Below are 20233 nucleotides of genomic sequence, written 5' to 3' on the forward strand. Positions count from 1 at the left end.
GACTCCAAGATCCACTCTCGAAAGTAGATTCGTGGTTCATTCTTCTTCCAATTTTTCCCCTCTTCCAGTTTTCATACGTTTAAACGTAGACAGAGGGAGAGAGAGAGAGAGAGAGAGATAGAAAAAAAACATATAACCGAGAAAGATACGGTGTATATATGGTAACCGACAGAGGATCGAGCTTCGAACAGGACGCATCCAACGAGAAATTCACGCGCTAGCTCTAATGAAAGCACTTTGCGCTTATTTCTGAATCTTGGTCGGCAGGATAGAGGGGAAAAAAGGGGCGAATTCCGGTTGGCCGGCGGTGAAAGAGCCACTAGACGATTCCATTTCTTTCTTGGCCAAGATCCCGCCAGTGAAATTAAAATGCAGACGGGAATCGATTCGCCATAATCTGCATTTCGGATTCTTGTTGCGGCCTCCGTTGCGTTATTATTAAGAGCTGCGTATAAAGGATTCGTGATGGCCGGTGATCGGAAGTGATCGAATACGCGTGGTTGAAAGCGCATTGAAATTACATTATCGGGTCGCAAGGTGGCTCGAGTTTGAAATTTCGTTCGTCTGAAGAGAAAGAGAAACACGTATCGTAAATTTATTTAGGAGGAGATGGGTGGTGAAGAGTAATTTTCCGTGTTCTTTCGGCCGCGATTTTGTTTTTAAAGATAAATATAAATAGAGAATTCGATTTAAAAATGGCCGAATCCGAATTTTTACGAAAGTTTTTATTTTAATTACGGGTATCGAGTCTCTCGGGATTCAAAAAAATTCTCATTTTTTTTAAATAACTCGATGCAGATTTAATCAAAAAATCATCCGCTCTAGAACTCGAAATCTTAATTACTCGTCGATATCTGAAATTAAATTTTTCGTATATTTATAAGCTATATAACTATTCATCGCGAACGCTCTAATTGAAATTTAATAAACGTTAAATTTTATTTATATTTACAATATTATTCGCACCGTTATTCGCATATAAATGTTAATCGATCGAAATTTAGATCGACGTGCTCTCTCTCTCTCTCTCTCTCTCTCATTTTCGATTAACATAAAATCTTCAATCATAATCAACGATATATATATATATATTTTTTTTTTCATACAACGAAGCGTCAGTTGTCGCGAACAGATGGCACGTAGCATTCAAGTCACGTGGACGTTTCTCGCGCGTTTTATTCGATTACATGAATTTTAAAACCTCTCCCTTTCCCTATCCTCCCCCTCCACTCCTCCCATTGCTGAGCGCGTAACGAAAATTTCAATAACGCGTAAATACAATTACATTAACGCATTACTCGTATCGTAGAAACGGTTCGTCGAAAATTTGTCCACCGTATTTTCTACCCTCTCGAAACCACGCGATAAATTCTTTGATAAATTCCCAACGAAATTCGCGGCCAATGAATTTCACCCGGCACGCGACAATTTATCCTTTTCTTCGACTTTTTCTTCCTTCCTTCCTTCCTTCCTTTCTTTTTTTCGCAGCCTATCGTTCGCCCTCCACAATTTCTCGTTTCGCGCCTCGGGCACTCTTTTCTCTTCGCATCGTTCTTTGTTTATTCCATTCTCCCCGTATCTTTTTTTTTTTTTTATTTCGCCGTATCTCTCTTTGTTTGCTTCCATCCCGCGCTCTTTCCCCCCGCTGGCCGGCAACGTCATCCCCTTCCTTTTGCGTTTGTTACCTCTCTCGTGTGGCAACGATACACCAAGCCAAGTGGGTTATTGGATGGTTTCCAATATGCCGGCTCGCTCCACCACTGCGGTACTTTATGCGCCCCCGTATCATTTCCACGCTTCCTTTTTTTTTTTTTTTTTTTTTTTTACGAGGTGACATTGTCCCCGATGAGTGTGTCCTCCCCCGTCGACAAGATCGTGATAATATTTGAGGAATCGAAAGATTATTCGACGTTGTAGTCGATTCGAGCCAAGATTTTTTATTATATTTATTTCGATAATTATTATACGAAAAGTAATTAGGGAAGGGAACGAGTTACTTGTTTAAGAATTAGATAGTATAATAATAATTGAAATCAGCATTTTATTTGGCGGATCAAACAGATGTTGGAAATATAAAAATAGGAGAAGCGATGATATAGAGTATTTGTCTTCGAATAAATTGATTCTCGAGAGATGTGTACTCTCGTTTTTCGCGAATTTTATCGATCCCTGGTAAAGCATCGAACGAGAAGAAATTCTCTGCCCTCGCATAAAAAGAAATTATTTTCATATTTTTCGTTACCTTTGAACAAAATAATATTGCGGCGATAAAAAAGTAATCGTAATGAAATGAAAAGTGGCGAAAAAAACATGTTTCGAATGAAGAAAATAGGAAACGATGGTCGATAATTTATAAAACATACGAGAATGTAAAAACAAACAGATAAATATAAATAAAAGTGTGCGGTTCGAAAATGCGAGAAATAAAAATTTAATAATACGTATATAGAATAAAGTGAAAAAAAAAAAAAAAAAAATTGTAAACCGATCTCAAATATAAATCAAAATATAAGGTGTAAAAATAAATAAAGTGGAAGCCGGTTGATTCGATTTAGATTCCCGCAGTGGCGTGTAAACACGTGTATGGAAGTCAAACAGCGACTACGAACGGCTAATATGAGTGCTCAAAATTCAATGTAACAGTGTAAACCTGAGTAAACGAAGCATCGTGCTTTAACAGACTCTAGCATAAAAGCAAGTACACACGGCGAAGGAGTAAATCGAGTTGAAAATCCGAAACTTTGTCCAAGTCCTTTCCTCAAAACTCTTCCCTTTCCCTAACGGATCCGGTGCGATATATATATTCTTTTTATACACACCAGTTTTATTTATCTTTTATCTATATTTTAATATCTTGTTTAACTTAATATTTCATTCAACGTTATCACGCAAGAATAAAAGAACACGCAGTCGGTCATCGCTTTATTAATTTCTTTTTAATCGACTTACCTCCCTTTCCACATTTTTTAATCAATTATTAATTCTCATTATTTGAACGTATATTTAATTCAATTATAATTAAACTTGTTTGTTTTGAAAATTCACCCGTTAGAATATTATATAAAAGAAGCCGCCGCGTCAATTCTCTCTTTCTTTCATTTAATTCGCGTTAAGCAAAATATCGAATTGGAACATAAGGAAATCCGTTCTCCACTCTTTTCTTTTGATTTTCGATAAAAATAAAAATTTTACCGAACGTAATTCGATATTTTTCGAAACGGTGTAAGATGATTTAAATTTCGCGAATTTTTCTACGATATTTTCTCTTCTTTCGGAAATAATATAAACGAACGAGGAGGAGGATCGTTTTGCAATTAGGAAAAAAAAAAAAAGTTCGCGACCCCGAAATTGAAGATTTCGTCACGAGTTGGAATTTCCACGTTAAAGTAACGATAGCTTATTATTCGGGAATTTCATAGGAGATAACGAAAATTGACTCGTGTAAAGGATATAAATATTCATGATCCGGCGAAATAAATTTATCATCTCAACTAGGAACATGGATGCCGTGATTAAAAGTACATTGCAGCGGCAAAAGAAAGGAGGGGAAAAAAAAAAAAATTGGGATACATTTTTGTAATTAAAACTTCAAAGTAGGCGGTAATTTCTGCCGAGGATTTTATCCCAATATTTGGAATAATCACGTTTGAAAGAAATTTTCACGGGTTCACCTATATTCGAAGCGACACGAGTCAAGCAGGAGATGAAAATATTTCTCCTTAAAAATATCCGTACGCTTTTATTATTTACGCGAATTTTCGCCAAAATAAAATCGTTGAAGCGAACGAAAGTTGGTTTCCTTTAACCCGTGTGATACATCGATTGCCACCAATTAACCATGTTGCACGCATTTGCCAATCAATCACCGAATTACAAGATCAACATATTTAATCACATTGATTGCGCTAAAACGTTTGCGTTTTTCAAATTTCGAGATCGTGTATATACATACGGATATTAATTTCGCGCCTCATATAAACAACTTTGAATCACGCTCGACTCGTTTAATAACTGCCGCGTCTTGTACGATGAAATACTATACGTGGAAATTCACGTATGCTTTGTGAAATTAGAGAAATTTCTTCGCACGATCGGATTCGTTTTATATACGAAGCGACCCAAGCCAAGGCACGTGCGTGAGAATCACGTACTACAAAAATAAGAGAAATAAGTGATTTCGACGTAAGTTTCGAGGCAAGTTTCACTGTAAATGGCGTACGTTTAATTTTTGAGGCTAAATGATTTCTCTGTCGTCTCCGTACCGTCTAATTCAACAATCTATAATATTCTACGAATAAATTCAAGAAGAACTAAAAGCATCTAGCGCAGATGGCGAACTCTCTAAAATCAAAATATCATAATCGAAGGAAGGATGAGAACCGAGTATCTGAAAACGGAATAACGCATTGCTGCGTTGGTTGGTCGGCGTTGGAGCGCTAAACAGCTATTTTGCAATCTCGTTCCACGGTCTTGGACAGAGGAGGGGGAGGGGAATTTTAATCATCTAAGAGTGGTGGAAGAAGAAAGAAAGAGGAAAGAAACGCGATGCCGGGGGAAGAGGGGGAGTGGAGAGGGGCGAGGACGTCACTTACGAGGAATTGCAATTTTCTTTAAAGACTCGGAAAGAACGGGCCTCCCCTGCCCCGACCGCCGCCAGGTGGCACCGGTGTCGGCCGAATTCTACCGCCGTTGTGCACATCTCCACCCACCCATCCACCCATTCGTCGAAAGCAATTTCCATCTACGAACGGTTTTCATCGACTGCCACCCATCGACTCTCGACCCCCCAAACCCCCTTGAAAGACTTCCGGAACTTTCTGGCAACTTTCTTTTCTCTCATCCTCTGTCGCCCACAGATGGAAAAAATTCTGAAGCGATTGGCTCGAGCTATCATCTCGTCCTCCCTTCGATTACAGTACAGTAGCGCAAATCGTGTCATCGAGCGATAATTATGAATAATACCACACCAACCACTAATACTATATACACTGTGCTTGTCATCATTACTCGTGAGACGACAAATCTGATCGTGAAAGGGGCAACGTTCAAGGAAAGCGAACGTTACGGCGGTAATTGGAATACTTTCCTCTTCTCTATCCTTCGTGACGGTATCGGATTACCGAGAGACACTCTCTTAGAGACGACGCTTCTTAATTACGTTGTACAAGCCAGCAGGATGCTGGATTAGGTTTTCACGCGGGGATCGTGGGAGCAGCGTAGTCGGAAGCATTCTCCGGGATTAAACGTGGTTAAATTTGTATCATATGCATTCCACGATTCTCCACTTTGTGACGAATCATTCTAGACCAGATTTTTTTCGCGCGCAACTCGAACGAAATTTGTTATATTGGAGAAAACTGGGATCGCAAGAGAATCCTAATTTCATTCCCGCTCGTTAAGATTGAAACGATTACTGTAGAGAAACTGTATGCGGCTATATCTCTCGACGATTTAATCATCCGGTCTGGTCGAAATCGTCCATTTATAATTACCAGAGAGACAAAGACGAGGAAGATACCTTTGAGGGTTGTACATCTCTTTCGTTATGAATGAATCCGGCAATGAGTTGGCACGGTACCAAAGGATTTCCAGGTGGCCGCGAAATTAAGCTCGACCCCGAGCTGAAACCCTCGGCTGCAATCTATGCTTCACTGAATTTACTGTCCTCCTACTCGCGCCCCCACCCCGTGGAAGACGACTTTCGAACCACCACGGCAACCACCGTGACAACCCCTCCCTTCCGGTGTTCCAGCCCACACAAGCCCCTCCTTGGAACCATCGTTCCTAACCTTCGCCTCCAAGTAAGTCCTGCCAGCTGCTACCAGGGTGATTACTTCTTCATATTTTACGCTCCACCGACCGCCACCTCTCTCTCTCTCATCATCTTGTTCGCCAATCTCTCGCCAACTTGGCTTGCCATTGTGGAGAGAGGTCAAGTCGCCCTCCCCTCTTCCAGGAAACACCTCTCGACTAAAAGAGGTAAAAGAGATATTCTTCTTATCGATTCTGCTCGAAGATGAGGGGACGAGTCAAATTATCAGGTGGAGGAGAACTCTTGTTGGGATGATTATTAGAGACAAAGGTTTCGTATTTTCCGTTAGAGATTCTTTTTCCTTGCTTATCCTTTTAACATTCTCTTCCTGCGAACATCTCACTCGCGTAATTCTTAAAATATTCTTCCTCTTTGCATCCATCAGAATTTAAAGAGCAACGAACGTAACTACGAGTACGAACAAACAGTGAGTGATAACTTTTATAATTTTTAAAGATACCATTATTGAGCGTTCTCTCGTTTGATCAAAAACAAAATCTCGGAGGAGCAAGTCGCTTCGTCGAATTGTCGAATTCGATGGAAATGCATTTCGCAAATAAAATGTGTCAAAATTGGGAGAGGGGAGGGAGGGGGCAAGCGTTTGATGCAACTGCAGGCATTTTACAATGCGAAAGCGAGGTCACGGGCGGACGGGATCGAAGGCTGAACGCTCTAATCAAGTTAATGCGTATTTTCCTCGCGTCCACGGCACGCTGAATTACAAGCCCCGGAATTTCGTTCCACATTTCGACTCCATCAGTCTTTGATGTTGGCCGAACGGCGTGCCTCGACTTCCGACGAGATGAATTTCCAAGATAATCCAGGGATTTCACCTGTCCCCTCCAAACTCGATCCTAGGGCCGCGATTCAAGGAATAATAACAATGGAATTAAATTTCCTCGAGCATTGAACATTGTCTTCGATCCGATAAAAGTTTCGATATAAACGCGGGTGGTTGGATCCTGCTGATAATGCATCCCAAATCAGTTGTTGTCGCGTAAATTATGTATCGATTGTGCGAAACCAATTTCTCCGTCCAGGAAACGACATAACGAAGTTAACCAGCCGTGTAACGCAATCAAAACCGTCCACTTCGTCGAATCGTCAATGTCGATATTTGAATTTGATCAAATTCCGTCATCTTCAAAAACAATTGTAATTATTGATCGAAATGATCTATAACATATTTATTCGACAGGATCGATAGATTCTTGAATTCCTTCCTCGATTGTTACACGCTCGTATATTAGATTCGAAAGGAAATTTGAATATTTCGAGTATTGGTAATGGATGGAAAATTGGATCGACCCTGGTTCGTGATATTTCTTTGTCAAACTATCGACAAAAAAAAAAAAAAAAAAAAAACTTCCAAAATGACGGATGATACGTGTGCACATCTACGTGTATCCTAATAAAAGAAAAAAAAAAATTTCCGTTTCGAATTAATCGTGATTTTTTAGGATTTACAATTTACCTTGACCCTTGATACGATAATTGTTTCCGAAGAAATATTCGAGGAAGAGAGAAGTAAAAGAGAAAAAAAGAAGAGGAGATGCAAAGGTCGTGGAATTTCTTCGTCCCCTGGAAGGAGGAGGAGGAGGATGTAACAGCTGGTGGTAACAGGATAATTACTTCTTAGCATTTCACGGCTGGCCGAATCTCAGGCACATTATGCACCCGTGCTGGAAAGCTCCTTGCCCGTTTTCAAGAACTCGTGATTCCTGGCTCGTGAAAAACTTCTCCTCCTCATCTCCTTCTTCTTCTTGCCTCGCTTATCCACCACCACGGTTCGGTGATTATCGTCCGACGATTCGTCATTTTTCTGCGCGAGGAAACACGTTTCCCTCGGAAATACGGTTCTACATTGATTAACAAAATCACGCAACAATGATTTCCGGCTTTTATAAAAAAAAAAAAAAAAAAATATGGAAAATGAGTTTTCATCGGAGAAATTCAATGGAGTTATTGACGAATGTCCCGAATGTTTCGCTTTACTTTTTTATTTGTTTCGCTAATGGACGGTATTTACACAGGGTGGCGTGTTTTAATCTGTCCATGCTGGATTAATTATCTTGAAAAAAAAAAAAAATATGTTTGAGATAGAAATAATGCACGTTTTCAAAGAGAACTAGTAGCTTGATTCAATTGGTTTATGAAGGTATTTTTCTTTTTTAAATCAATGTATATATATCGAAAATTTCTTGATAGAAAATAATTGCAAGGTAATGAAATACAGTCGATCCTTCCATTTACATCTGCTTTTTAAAGCAGCGAAATCGTGTTCGCAAGAAGATGGACGAATAACAATTTCACGAATCTTTTATAAAAATAACTCTTTTCCGACATAATTAAATTTCCATCCAATGGAAGAAACGGGCGTCTTTTATTTTGCAACGTGAAGATTCTAACATGAAGTTTTTGAAAAAAAAAAAAAAAAAGAAGAAGAAGAAAAAGATGCTATTAAGCGAAGCTTAATTGAAATGGTAACGGAGAGACTCGACGGATACACGCAGTTTGCACACAGTTCACCGTTTTACCTTGAAACACGCTCGATTCACCATTCCAATAATCGATAGCTTCTCCATGGGAACACGCCGGCCTCGAAGATTTACGAAGGCGCTTTGATTGCCGGTGATTAATTCTTTAAACGCAATCAACGGAGTGCTTCTAATTCTATGGCCCATTGTTCCACGTTAATTGCATATCATTAGGTGGCGTAAATCGACCAGTTTTCTTTTTGTTAATTAACCGTTCTCCCAATTGAGTTGTATTTTACTAGTGTAACATCGTGTATTTAGGCGATCCGCTACCTTTCTCCACGACGAAATATTACAGTGTATTATTAAGAGCGTATTTGTTTATATCTTTTAACGCTGGAAAAAAAAATACTTCAAACTTACAATTATTATATCATACAAAAATCGAACGGAGCGAAACATGCAAATCTTTCCCTTAATCAGATTTTAACAAAGAAACTGGGAAACTCTCCTCCTCCGTTGATTAAAATATACAGTTATTAGAGGTAAAACGATCGTGGTGGAGAAAAACGCGCGAGCAGCAGATTGGAGGGTAAAAAGGGTTAATAAGGGGTGTCGAAACAGAACGTGACCCTCACGACGTGGCTTAGAGCGATAGAACGATAAAAACGTACGAAGCGGTTCATATTCATTTGCCGCTTAATTGGAAATTTATGGCCACGGGGAATATATTACCCGGGTATACCGAAACTGTCGGCCGTAACTTTCGCGGTGATGAACTTTAAACGCGTATCAACCTCCGCACCCTTTCTATCTTACACCCTTTCCACTTTAATAACGCTGGGTATTCCGTACGAAAATGTATTAACGCCAACTTACGTGTTTACCGATTTTCACTCGTTTTTAACGTCTCAACTTAACCGGTTTGATTTTATTCGATGCTTTTGCGTTGAACGATGCACGTTCTGTCGGAGATCGTGTTCTTGCCAATTTCCAACTTTTTTTTTTTATTCATTTAGGATAGAAGGCATTTCGCTTTGCCTTGTATCATTGAAACAATATTCGTGAATCGTTTTAAATTGCACGAATAAACAAAGTGGGATCGAAACCAGCTTCCTTCGAGGATGCGTGGTGAGAGAGTCCCATAATTAAAATTGAAAGATAATCGATTCGAATCTTGGCATCGAACGATACGCGACAGGGCGGTTAAACGCGATGGATGGAAACGCTGCTCGAAATTTACAAATTTACAATTTTCATGCAGTTATCTTGCATTTTTTCGTCTCGTTTCCTTTTCTCTCCGTGCCCTATATATATATATTCGCACGTTTTCCATCCTCGTGGGGAGGGGAAGCGCAAAAATCGAGCGGATTTAATGGGACATAAAGGTATAAAAATGACATTGCTGGAGAGAGGGTGGGAGATACGGTCACCGTTGACCAGTATTTCAAACTAATGGCCAGATGTTGTCACCTCTCGTCGACCAGTTTGTCTTAAGGGGCGTAACATAATGGTCGCGTGAAGGAATTCGCCTAGCCGCGAGGTGGAAACATTTTTCTGCCGTGTATAACGTTGTCTACGCCGCCGCACGTACGGTTAGATAGCTTAATTGCGGTTTCGCAGGGCTATTTTTTAACTGGGTTATCTTGGTGGAAGGAATTGTTGGTTTATCGAAATAACCGACGATGTAAATCGAAAATGTAAAAACTTGTAAGAAAGAAAATTGAAAAAGTTGTAAATAATTGAAGAATCGAAGAATCATCTAATATTGGATTATCGAGAATTAAGTTCGTTCTGTGTGTTCTCTCTTTTTTAAGCGAGGACGATATATTTTTTGTTTCGCGAAGTTTTGAAATTTTATGTTAATAATAAATAACGTAACGAAAGTACGAATTTATCGAATTTGATTGAACTCGTACAAAATTCATAGGAAATTCTTAGGAAATGTTTCGAAAAGTGTAAAACACGTAGTTAGTTTTTCGATACTTGCTGGAAAATTCGAATATGTAAATATATTTTGGTAAACTGATTTCCCTTGAAATATGAATTTCAATTTTTTTTTTTTTTTTGGTATCTCTTATTTGTATAAAATTAAATAAAAATAATCGAAAAGGTTATTGAAATTTTGAGCCTTGCATACAACGTGTTGTAGAAATTATTTTTTTAAAAAATTCCATCCTTCGTTCCATCTCTCCGTGTCTCGTTCTAAACGATTTGAAATCGTGATTCGCCCAAATTACTGGATACCCATCAATCCAACAACTCTCAATCTCAATTATCCCTCAATTTGAAAATTATTAACCATCGCACAAAAATTTCGAAATCAAATCGAAACCTTTATAATTCGTCTCTTCTTTTTGACGGACGCGCTACCCCTAAACTTTGAAAATGAAACGAGTTCTCCTTCAACTAGAAAAAAAAAAAAAAAATAAAGAAAAACAGACTACCACGATTTCCAAGTTAAAAAGATAAAAACGAAAAAAAAAAAAAAAATCTTTGCGTTTCCCCTTGGATTCGAGGGGCGTTCCGATTCGAAAATACGTATTTTTCAATCTCGAACGAAAGATTCACTCCGAAAAGTTGGCGCGTTAAGGTAGAATTCGGGGCGACAAGTGTCGAACGTCTTAGAGGGGAGGGCGTTCAATCTCGAATTCTGTGGCGACGAGAGAGAGAGAGAGAGAAACGAAATCGATAGGAATCGTGTGTGACCTCACGGAAACACGATACGCTGCGGGGGAGAAGGAAGGAAAGAACAACTGTTCACGGTTCGTTTGCAGCGCGCAATGCAAACACACGTACGTCCCGTACGATTGTACGAGATTTTGGAAACCGAGATTCAGACCGTTGTTAAGTGGTGGATGCACGTGCAAACAAATGGGGGAGGGGAAAGGTCGCAGTGACGTTGCGCCGGCCACTCGGGACAAGGAGTATTTAATTTATGCAAATTCGTGGTCTCGAGTTCTCGACAATTCTGTCGAACGTCTCTCGATTTTCCCCGAATTGTCATTCCTCCTCGGATTAGTCAAACCGAGCCCATTTCGTTGGAGGAGGAATTTATCGACGACACTACGTGTAATATTTTTTGTTGGTTGGCTATGCAGTGGTGAACAATAAATAAAAAGTATACTGATTTACCTGAATGGATATATTTTGATTATGCGCGAATGTCGGGCTACAGAACAGCAACTCAACAAGATCGAAGGATAAACAAAAGGGTATACCAACTAAGGAATAGTAACAGTTCGGCTGGCAACGTTCGATAATATATAATTATAGATAAAATTTCAGCGAACATTATACCCTGTAACATTTTTAAATAGTACAAAGTTAGGATTGGAACGACGGTGTGCAAAGGAAAATATATTTCAAGCTCGTTGAAATCGACAGGATTAGTTTCCTTATCATCCGAAAAAAAGTGTCGATGAATTCAACTGGCTTCGTCTGTAAGTTAGAAAGTTGGGCAAAATGATGGCTTGGAACAAGAAGAAGTTCGTTGAAAAGCGAGTTCTTGGCTCGAGAGAAGACATTGAAACAATTCATTACTCGAAATCGTTATGAATTGGTATGATTTTTAAGGGAAGAAGTTGTTGGGAATAATCGTGCTTGAGAAGATTATTTCAAGCTCGTTAAAATCGGCACGTTTTATTTACTTAATTTCACGAAGAGTCTAAATATCGAAAAGCCCGGAGAATAATTTAAAAGATTAAACCTCCGGAAGAGAAACGTTCCTCCCCCCTTTCGTTTAAAACTCGGTTCACGATTTTTCTTACTTTTAACCCCCGTAAAATAGAGGGGTGCACGCAGGGGCGGGTTTTATTTATGGGCAGATCCACGGACAGCCTTCACCCCGGAACATCGGGTCGTTTGTTACCTTTTATCACAACCTTTCCGCAATTATCAACGGCGTTTCGTTATCTTCCCCTTAATTTTTCACTTTGCCGCGCAAGATTGTCGAGGAAGCGAATGGAGGCGGCGGTTTCTCTCGCGCGAAATAGTGAATTAAACGTCGCGCCGCTTAGTTAGCGGGGGAGGGAATAATAAATCGTAATGAAAAGGCAACCGCAACCGCTCTTTGAAAAGTTGAACAACAGAAACGCTTCGAATTATCATTAATCTTCCACTCGAATCTCTGAAAATCTACAAACCTTCGAACCAGGCTTGTTATCGCGTCGTTGATGTTGTTTCTACATCGCCTGCCAATCGTTAAGTTAACAGTACAAACCTTCGAACACTTTAATACTTTTCATATTACAAATTTTCCTAAATTTAGAATGATTCTTTTCGTGGTAATATTTTTCGTTTCTTTTTCCCGAACATTCTTCCACTCATCAATTTCTCAAAATATCGAGGTTGATACATATCTTGACCTCCAAAAGACATTAAATTAAGTCTTGAAATTAAGTCTCTATCGCTTTGATTAAAAAATTTCTTCCACATTTCAATGGTACGCGAATAAATTTGAAATAAATCAAGAAAAAAAGCCGTGATGCGATACCATTGATTTATCCAATTTAGCCACGAAAGAAAACCTTCTCTCGAATCTCGACGATCCGCCCCTGCATCAAAATTGTCTATCTCGTCACTTGGCGCACGTCACAAGTTGGAGCACAAAGCGATTAGCCCGATTGATGTTGCGCCAGCGTTGCGTACCATTGTGCGCCGCCTGTACCGCGTTATTATTTACAATAATAACGGGCCACAGAGAGAAAAGACCGGCTCATATCTCCCCGTAACTGGATTAGCCTCGACAAATTGAGTTCCTGATTGGCTTGGTCGTTCGATCAAAGTCATCTCTCGTGTACGAGCGTGTAACACCCAACCACCGTGGCGTACGTGGTGGTACGCACAACAGCCCCCGATGAATTTTGCATGCAATCCCAACGAGATTAGAGCTCGAGCGAAACGAAATCGAAAGGAATCTTGGAGAAATATCATCTCGACGATGATTACGATGACGATTGTTTCATTCCCGAAATTTCTTCGAAAATTAGAACGGCGCGTGTTCCGTGCCGTTTCCCGTCGCAATTACCGTCGAATTTTATTATTAAAGCCCCTCCACTCCCCTCCCTGTCCGTATGTACGCCTTTTAGAGCGCGTTTTCCGCCACGTGGTGGCGGTGTGTTCAACTATTATTACGGCAATTTGAACCATCCAGCGAACGGGGACCGTGCACCGCAGCCTGGCATTATTTACTCGCAATTATCTCTTTGACAGAGACGGCCGGTGTGCGCAACCTCCTCGCGTGTCACCGTTATAACCAGACCGTGACTGGTGCAACAACGGTTAATCGGTTGCCACGTGTCGCGAAATTTACGTGTCGATATTTTTCAACGAAAAATTGGATCGTATTTACGCGAGGGAATGGATCCGTGTGGACACATCCGTATGGAGTCGTAATTATTGGAAAAGTAGGAATATCTGTCTATTCTAACTCGTCCAGGATTGTATTGATCGCGATTGAAGAATATATATTCGAATTGTTAAAAGACTTGAATACGCGCAAACCGCATCGATCGATGTTTCGTTACGCTGGAACAGAAATTGAGGAGATTTTAAACTCCTCGTGTTTCGATCGACATGGAAATCAAGCAATTACAACATATTCGTGGGGGTATTGTTGATGGTAAATGTAACGTGATCGCGTCAATCATTGGCCGCCACTATCCAAGTCTGTGTCGATACACCAATAATTCATATCCGTTTCCGTGAGCTTTAATTTGGCCTGGCCGATGTATATCGCGTGCATCCGCGATAAAATATTCAATGGGAGCGGGAATGAAAACGTGTCTAGCGTGAAACAGAATGGAAAACAAATCGACACTCGTCCGAACGAGGAGAAATACGCGAGGGGAGGAAGAGGAATCGTCTTTTAACGTTTCGTAATTGTGGAAAAATTATATACGTACGTTTGGAAATCTCTCGAGATTGTTTATAAAAAGGCCTCGCATGTCAAGCTCGAAAATTTTCAAGTTTGCTTCATCTCCTTCTCCTTAAACGAATTAAACGAATCCGTGAGAAATAACGGGAGAATTGGTATTTCGAGAAATCAAATTTCACGCTCTGAAACTTGTGAGAAACATATATTCACTATGGAACGAGATAAATGTGCCGTGGCCGCAGAGGATGATGAAAACGTATCGTATGAAAAGTTGCCCGGAAATCGTGTGTTTCCGTTTCTTTAATCTGGAAAAAAATCCGTCTACATTACCATACATGAAAAAGTGAGAGAATATCGAACGAAAGGAGAAATTTAAAATAATATTTATCTTACGAATCGTCCTTACTTAACACGCATTCATCTTGCCAAAGCGTTGCCAAAGCGCTCGTGGACAAGTGCGTTGAAGATGTTTTTGCATCGAAAGAGAAATGCTCGATAAAACTCGAGCTAAAAAAAAAAAAAAAGAAATATCGTATGAAATTTACAGGCACGTTGAATTATTCATTCGAAAAAACCCTCTGTTCTCAAACTTTTTTGCCGTTGCAGCTCGAATGATCGATGAAGGCGTGTCGCGTTAAAAGGAAGCCAGAAATTAACGCTGTATGCAACGTTTAATACACGGAGAATTCTAATGGCTCGTTATTTTCGAAGACAAATTAACCCGATAAATGTAACGCGATGAGGGAGCGAAGTAGCTCGACGATGGGGCGGCCGCGTCTGACCATAAACAGGGAATAACTACTGCATACGTATTAATGTCGCGTTGAATCGATATAAATCGCGCTCTTGAATCGATCGTACAATATAATTATCCTTATTCCAGACTATATACACGATCGAAGGATCTTCGCAGCGATTGCACTCGAAATTTTTTCGTTGCATCGTATATTAAAGTAAATACCGTTTCAATTTTCTATCGTATTCAAATAATTGCAGTATTTACAGTTTCGAAAAATTTCGAGTATACTACAATTACTGTATATATTTTAGAATGTATTATTAATTATTATGACGATTTACGAAATGTTGTCGAGTTATTTAATGTTGGCGAAAGGGAAAATTTTAATTCACTCTCGAGGTGTAACAAAAATCCGAATATTCTCGAGAAACATGTAACGGGTTGAGAGTAAAGAGAGAAAAATTTACCACTTATTCACGAGAGACGATCCCTCCCCGACAGACAGACGCTCTAGGTGAGAAAGACTCCGGGTTACTTTTTTACCCTCCCCATCCCGGAGAGCGATTCGTTGGCCCGGAAAGAGGATTTACGATTATAATTGAACCGCTGATAAATCGGTTGCGCGCTGGAAAAATCCGCTACTATTGGATGAGAAAAGGAAGAAATTGATTATGGAATTGGAATACGGACGGACGGAATTAAGACGAACATGATTGATAATAAATTAAAGTAGTAGCTTTCTCTTGAATCTCGCGCGAGGGATTCTAAAAGCGAAACTAGAATACTAGAAATTGAAATATTAATAATAATTTCTTACAGACGATAATATGCTGTGTCTACTTCTATTAAAAAAAAAAAAAAAATATAGGATCCTGAGAAAAAAATAATTAGTCGAATTACTCGAAGAACGAGTAAAATTGTTGTTCGAGCAATAAAGTTATCCGAGCGGAATATTTTGGTATGGAAAAATATTATTGTATATAATAGAGAAACGAGTTATTCAAACTTGAACTTTATAGACGCGAGAAATGCACAGCAGCGTGATCATTGGCGATGAAAAGAATTAGAGAAAGACTAATGTTCGCGCGAAATATCATGCAATTACCATAGGTTGACTACAGACGCTCTTATTAAGAGAAAAAAAAGAGAGAAAGATGGTTTTTCAGGCAGACGGTGGAAAAGGAATATTAACCGTGCGGTGAAACGAGGTGTATATGCCGCTCACGTAAGTGGATTTTCATGTAAAATATTTCACGAGAACGTCACTCTTTTCGCATATCTCATAGAATCACGAGATACTTCGTGCCTCTGCTCAAGACCAGACTTTGCTATTTTAATTTACAGTTTATCCCATTGTTCCGCTTCTTTGAATATTCGCACTCTAATTCAACCTTTATTTATCCACCTCCTCCAGAGAGTTAGTCGTTAATCTCCTCCCCCATCCCCGCCGCGTAGAAGAAATCTTATTTATACACGGAGGAAATTTCGTTGGTAGAATTTATTTACTTTCGTGGAAACGAGGATTCCCCTTTGTTTATTTGTCCGGACGCATCGAGCGTGAAATCGAGGAAAAATTTCTTTTCTCGAATAATCCGAATGATCGAACGAACTTCGTCGATCGATAACTTATCGCAATGTAGAACAATAATGTGTTGATCGTCGTTTCGAAAAATCGTCAAGCCGAGTTCACGAAACGCTCGCAAAAGAGAATTTCCAAAGTGTTTTCAGGTATCAAGATATCGATTGAAGAGGAAAACGACGAGTAATTCACAGAAAAAAAGAAAAAAAAGAAGGGGAAAAGAAAAAAAGCTTCTGCCAAGTTAAACGACCGAGAACGGTCAGAGAGTGAAATTTCGGTTCCTTTCCGGTTTACGTGCGATCCGGTCGTCCGGAAAACTCGAAATAAGTGAATTTCTTCCCACTCCCCTTGCCGGTATCCCTTTTGCCGGAAGAATTCTTACGCAAAGCTGGAGTGTGGCTGAGAGCATGCTTGACGGCGCATTCCTTTAAAGCCGAGCCACTCTTTTTTTCATTATCAGCCCCTCCTACCATTTTCCATTCGCTTTCTTTCTTCTTCCAGAATTGATGGAACAGCGGTGGTCAGGGATATCGATCGATTTGAATTTTAAGCGAATCTTCTTGTCGGGATTATTATTCGGTTATAATTTCTGGGAAGGGAGGGAGGGGGGGGGTTATAACGAAAGGATCTTTGTTATATTTTTTTTATGATGAGAAAATTAAGTGAAAAATTTTGAATGGGATTGTAAAGGGAAATGTGTATAAATGGTGGCCAATAATGGCGAGACGAAATATTTTTTTAAAGTGAAAATCTTCGTTGAAATTTTAACACCACGAGAAATAATTTACTAAATGTTTCATATTTATAAATTAGATGAAACTCTTAGAGATAAGAAAATAATAATATTAAGAAAATAGTATCGTGAATTTATTTGTCATTTCAGTTTAGATAGAGTTTAGATTATAATAAACGGAGTGGTCGGTCTTTACAGGATAACTTACTCTTTTACTTTGATTTTTTTTTTTTTTTTTTTTATCTAATATTGAGAAACATCGCAAATATTCCGATCAATGACCACCGAATATCGTGATAATAACCTTACCTTAATGGATTTTTTAAACAGAAATCGTATAAATATTATTAAAATTCGAAAAAACATTGGAATTATTTTATCGAGAATTTTCAAAATCTTCCCTATAAATTGTGTAAACGACAAGAATAATTCGAATCTAATTTATTATGCATTGACGATAATTGCAGCTCTTGTTAAAACGAAAAAACGAAACGACAAAGTATCGTTTTCGATATAAAGTTGGACGAATAGAAAATTTTTAAACGAAGAATTATATGCGATATATAGATTTATCGCCAGTCAGATTTGTAACGCGGATGTTATTGTCCGAAGTAGGATCCGGGAATCAAACTCGCGTGATGCCTGTAATTACGCGTTGATTAATTGAGCACTCACGCCAAGCTGCCGCTGCCTCATAGCGACGGCTGCCAACGCCTCACTTTTTTTTTTACAGGGAATTTATTGCTCGAGAGCCGTTCACTCCGTTCGCTAAATAAACCGTCCCCGTTAAAATGTTCTTTCGCATTAATAATGCCATATCTGATCAAAAACACAGTGCCCCCATTTTTCCAGACACATACGCGCGATAACGCGTAACACCCGGTCTATCCGTGTTGCTTGCGCGCATGCGTCACAAGATCTAGGGATCCCTAACCGATTCGAGAGCGAACACCAAGATATCTACGAATGATATCTCGTTTGACTCGATTTCACTTTTTTCCTCTCGTTTCGAATTGTCATTCGAGACAGATTTAACGATTTATATAAAGAAAGAAAATAAAAGAGTTTAAACACCCGTTCGAATTTTATCTCGTTTGAACGCGTGGTTCGTTAATTTCAGCTTGGCGATTTAAAATTCGAGAAATCGTGTGCGAAGATGGTGTTTCCCGGGACGGGCATGAATTCTTAAGTGAAACGTTGCCCCGTTTCCACGTCGTGGCACGTAACGTCTCGCCGTGGAAAAAGTTTCGTCGAATTTGCCGAACGGTTGGCAGCACGGCGGCCATCGGAGCAACGTTAGTTACTTGGATTAGCTTTTTCATTACGGCTTGCCCGGGCACGGTTTAAAACGGAGGCCAATTCGTGCAACCGGATAAATCATTCATGGAGCAAATTACCCGTTCGCCAAACGGGATCCTTGCTTGTTTAGGGAATCTAATCACGTTTTTCTCCGTCAGCCAGCACCGTACACGGCTCGTTCAAAAGTTGCTCCATCTTTTTTACTTTCCTCGCGAATTCCATTCTTCTCGACGCTCCGTAATCCATCAACCATTCTCGCGTTTATCAATTAATTCCTTCTCCTTTCTGCATTTCCCGTGTGTATATAGCGTTATAGCAAATATTATTCATCATTACGTACAATCTGTTGATAGTCTTTTTTTAGACTTTTTACAACTATTTTTTTTTTTTTTTAATTTTAAAAATCGGAATTCGAATAGGAGAGGGGAGGATTAATCATTCGAAATGTCAGGAGAGAAAGAAAGAAAAAGAGAAACCGAGCGTGTATGGAATCGCGCTGATAAATAAGCAAGAAGTAGATTTGAAGGGTTCGACGCGCAAGTTACTACTCGAGGTGACAAGGATTTATTGGGAAAGTTGCGCACCAGGTGGGTGGTAGGCCACCGCCGGTCTCGTGTTATCAGCCGACCTGAGAGGGTGAGAAGTGCGAGGAGTCGGTGGAAAGCGGGATGATCGTATCCGGAGAATTTCCAATCTGCAATTTGGAGTTTCACCACCCCTCGAAGAAGGAATAATGGAGATGTCGCCGAGCATATTGTCGATTTCGCAACTTTACGAACCCCCTTCCCCGGCGAATCGATCGATCCTTCGATCTTTCGCGGATTCGAAGTCGAGTTCCCCTCGCTTTTGACGCGAAACCTTTCATCGTCATATCGCGGCGTTTTCTTTGACGATCCCGTCACGATTAAATCGAATCGGCGCTCGATTCATTCCACGCGGAGTTTAGTTTACTTCGATTGAATTTTGAATTTTAATCCATGTTGACACGTTGACGAGACAATCTGACGGAACAGAAGAAATGGCGAGTCAAGTATAAAAATAACAAAGCGTGGAAGAACGATATCGAGTTAATTTTTCAAACATTAATATTTATTAATCTTCCTTCCTTAAACTTTAGCTGATCTTTTCTTCTCGAATAATTTTTTTTATCTCTCTCTCTCTCTCGTCACTTTTACCTGTGCCATGGGATTTGCTCGCTCTCCTGATGAAATTTTGAATTTTAATTCATCTCGGGGACAACCTTAGCACGTGACTCGCGAGACAGGCCATTCTCGTATTGCAATCTCGAATAGAGGATAAAATCCTGCGGCGCGTTGCATTGAAAAAAAAAAAAAAAAGGAAAATACTGCTTTCTCTTAATATTGTTATTATTTTATTCTTTTCTTCCTTCGAGTAATCTCCCTATTACTTTTTCATTCGCTCAAACTACTTCTCGTCGTTTACTTTTTTCCCTCTCCGTACACACCATAGAAATCATAGAAAAATTTAAATGTAAAATCGTGGAGAGGCAGGATCATCAGCATTTGGATCGTATAGCAAAAATCTCTTATCCATTACTCTAATAAACCCGGTCAAACCCGGTAATTTCCCATTTATCTCTCCTTTGTGAGTTCGCCACTTTTGCAACCTACGTTCTGAATATGCAGATAACGTGTATTCATAACCGGGGAAAGTATAATTTTCATTTGAATCCGCTCTATGAATCCGCCAACTCTT

At 39.6% G+C, this 20233-nt stretch overlaps 1 protein-coding gene across 2 annotated transcripts in view; it reads left to right on the plus strand.

The window, feature by feature from the left end:
• The window catches only part of LOC100866886 (disintegrin and metalloproteinase domain-containing protein 10), a 133718-nt gene that overhangs the window by 33772 nt on the left and 79713 nt on the right, over positions 1–20233 (plus strand). The gene's annotated exons all lie outside the window — the stretch shown is intronic.

Source organism: Apis florea, unplaced genomic scaffold (assembly GCF_048593485.1).
Source record: "Apis florea isolate Af1SG1 unplaced genomic scaffold, ASM4859348v1 contig_2153_pilon, whole genome shotgun sequence".
NCBI lineage: Eukaryota > Metazoa > Arthropoda > Insecta > Hymenoptera > Apidae > Apis > Apis florea.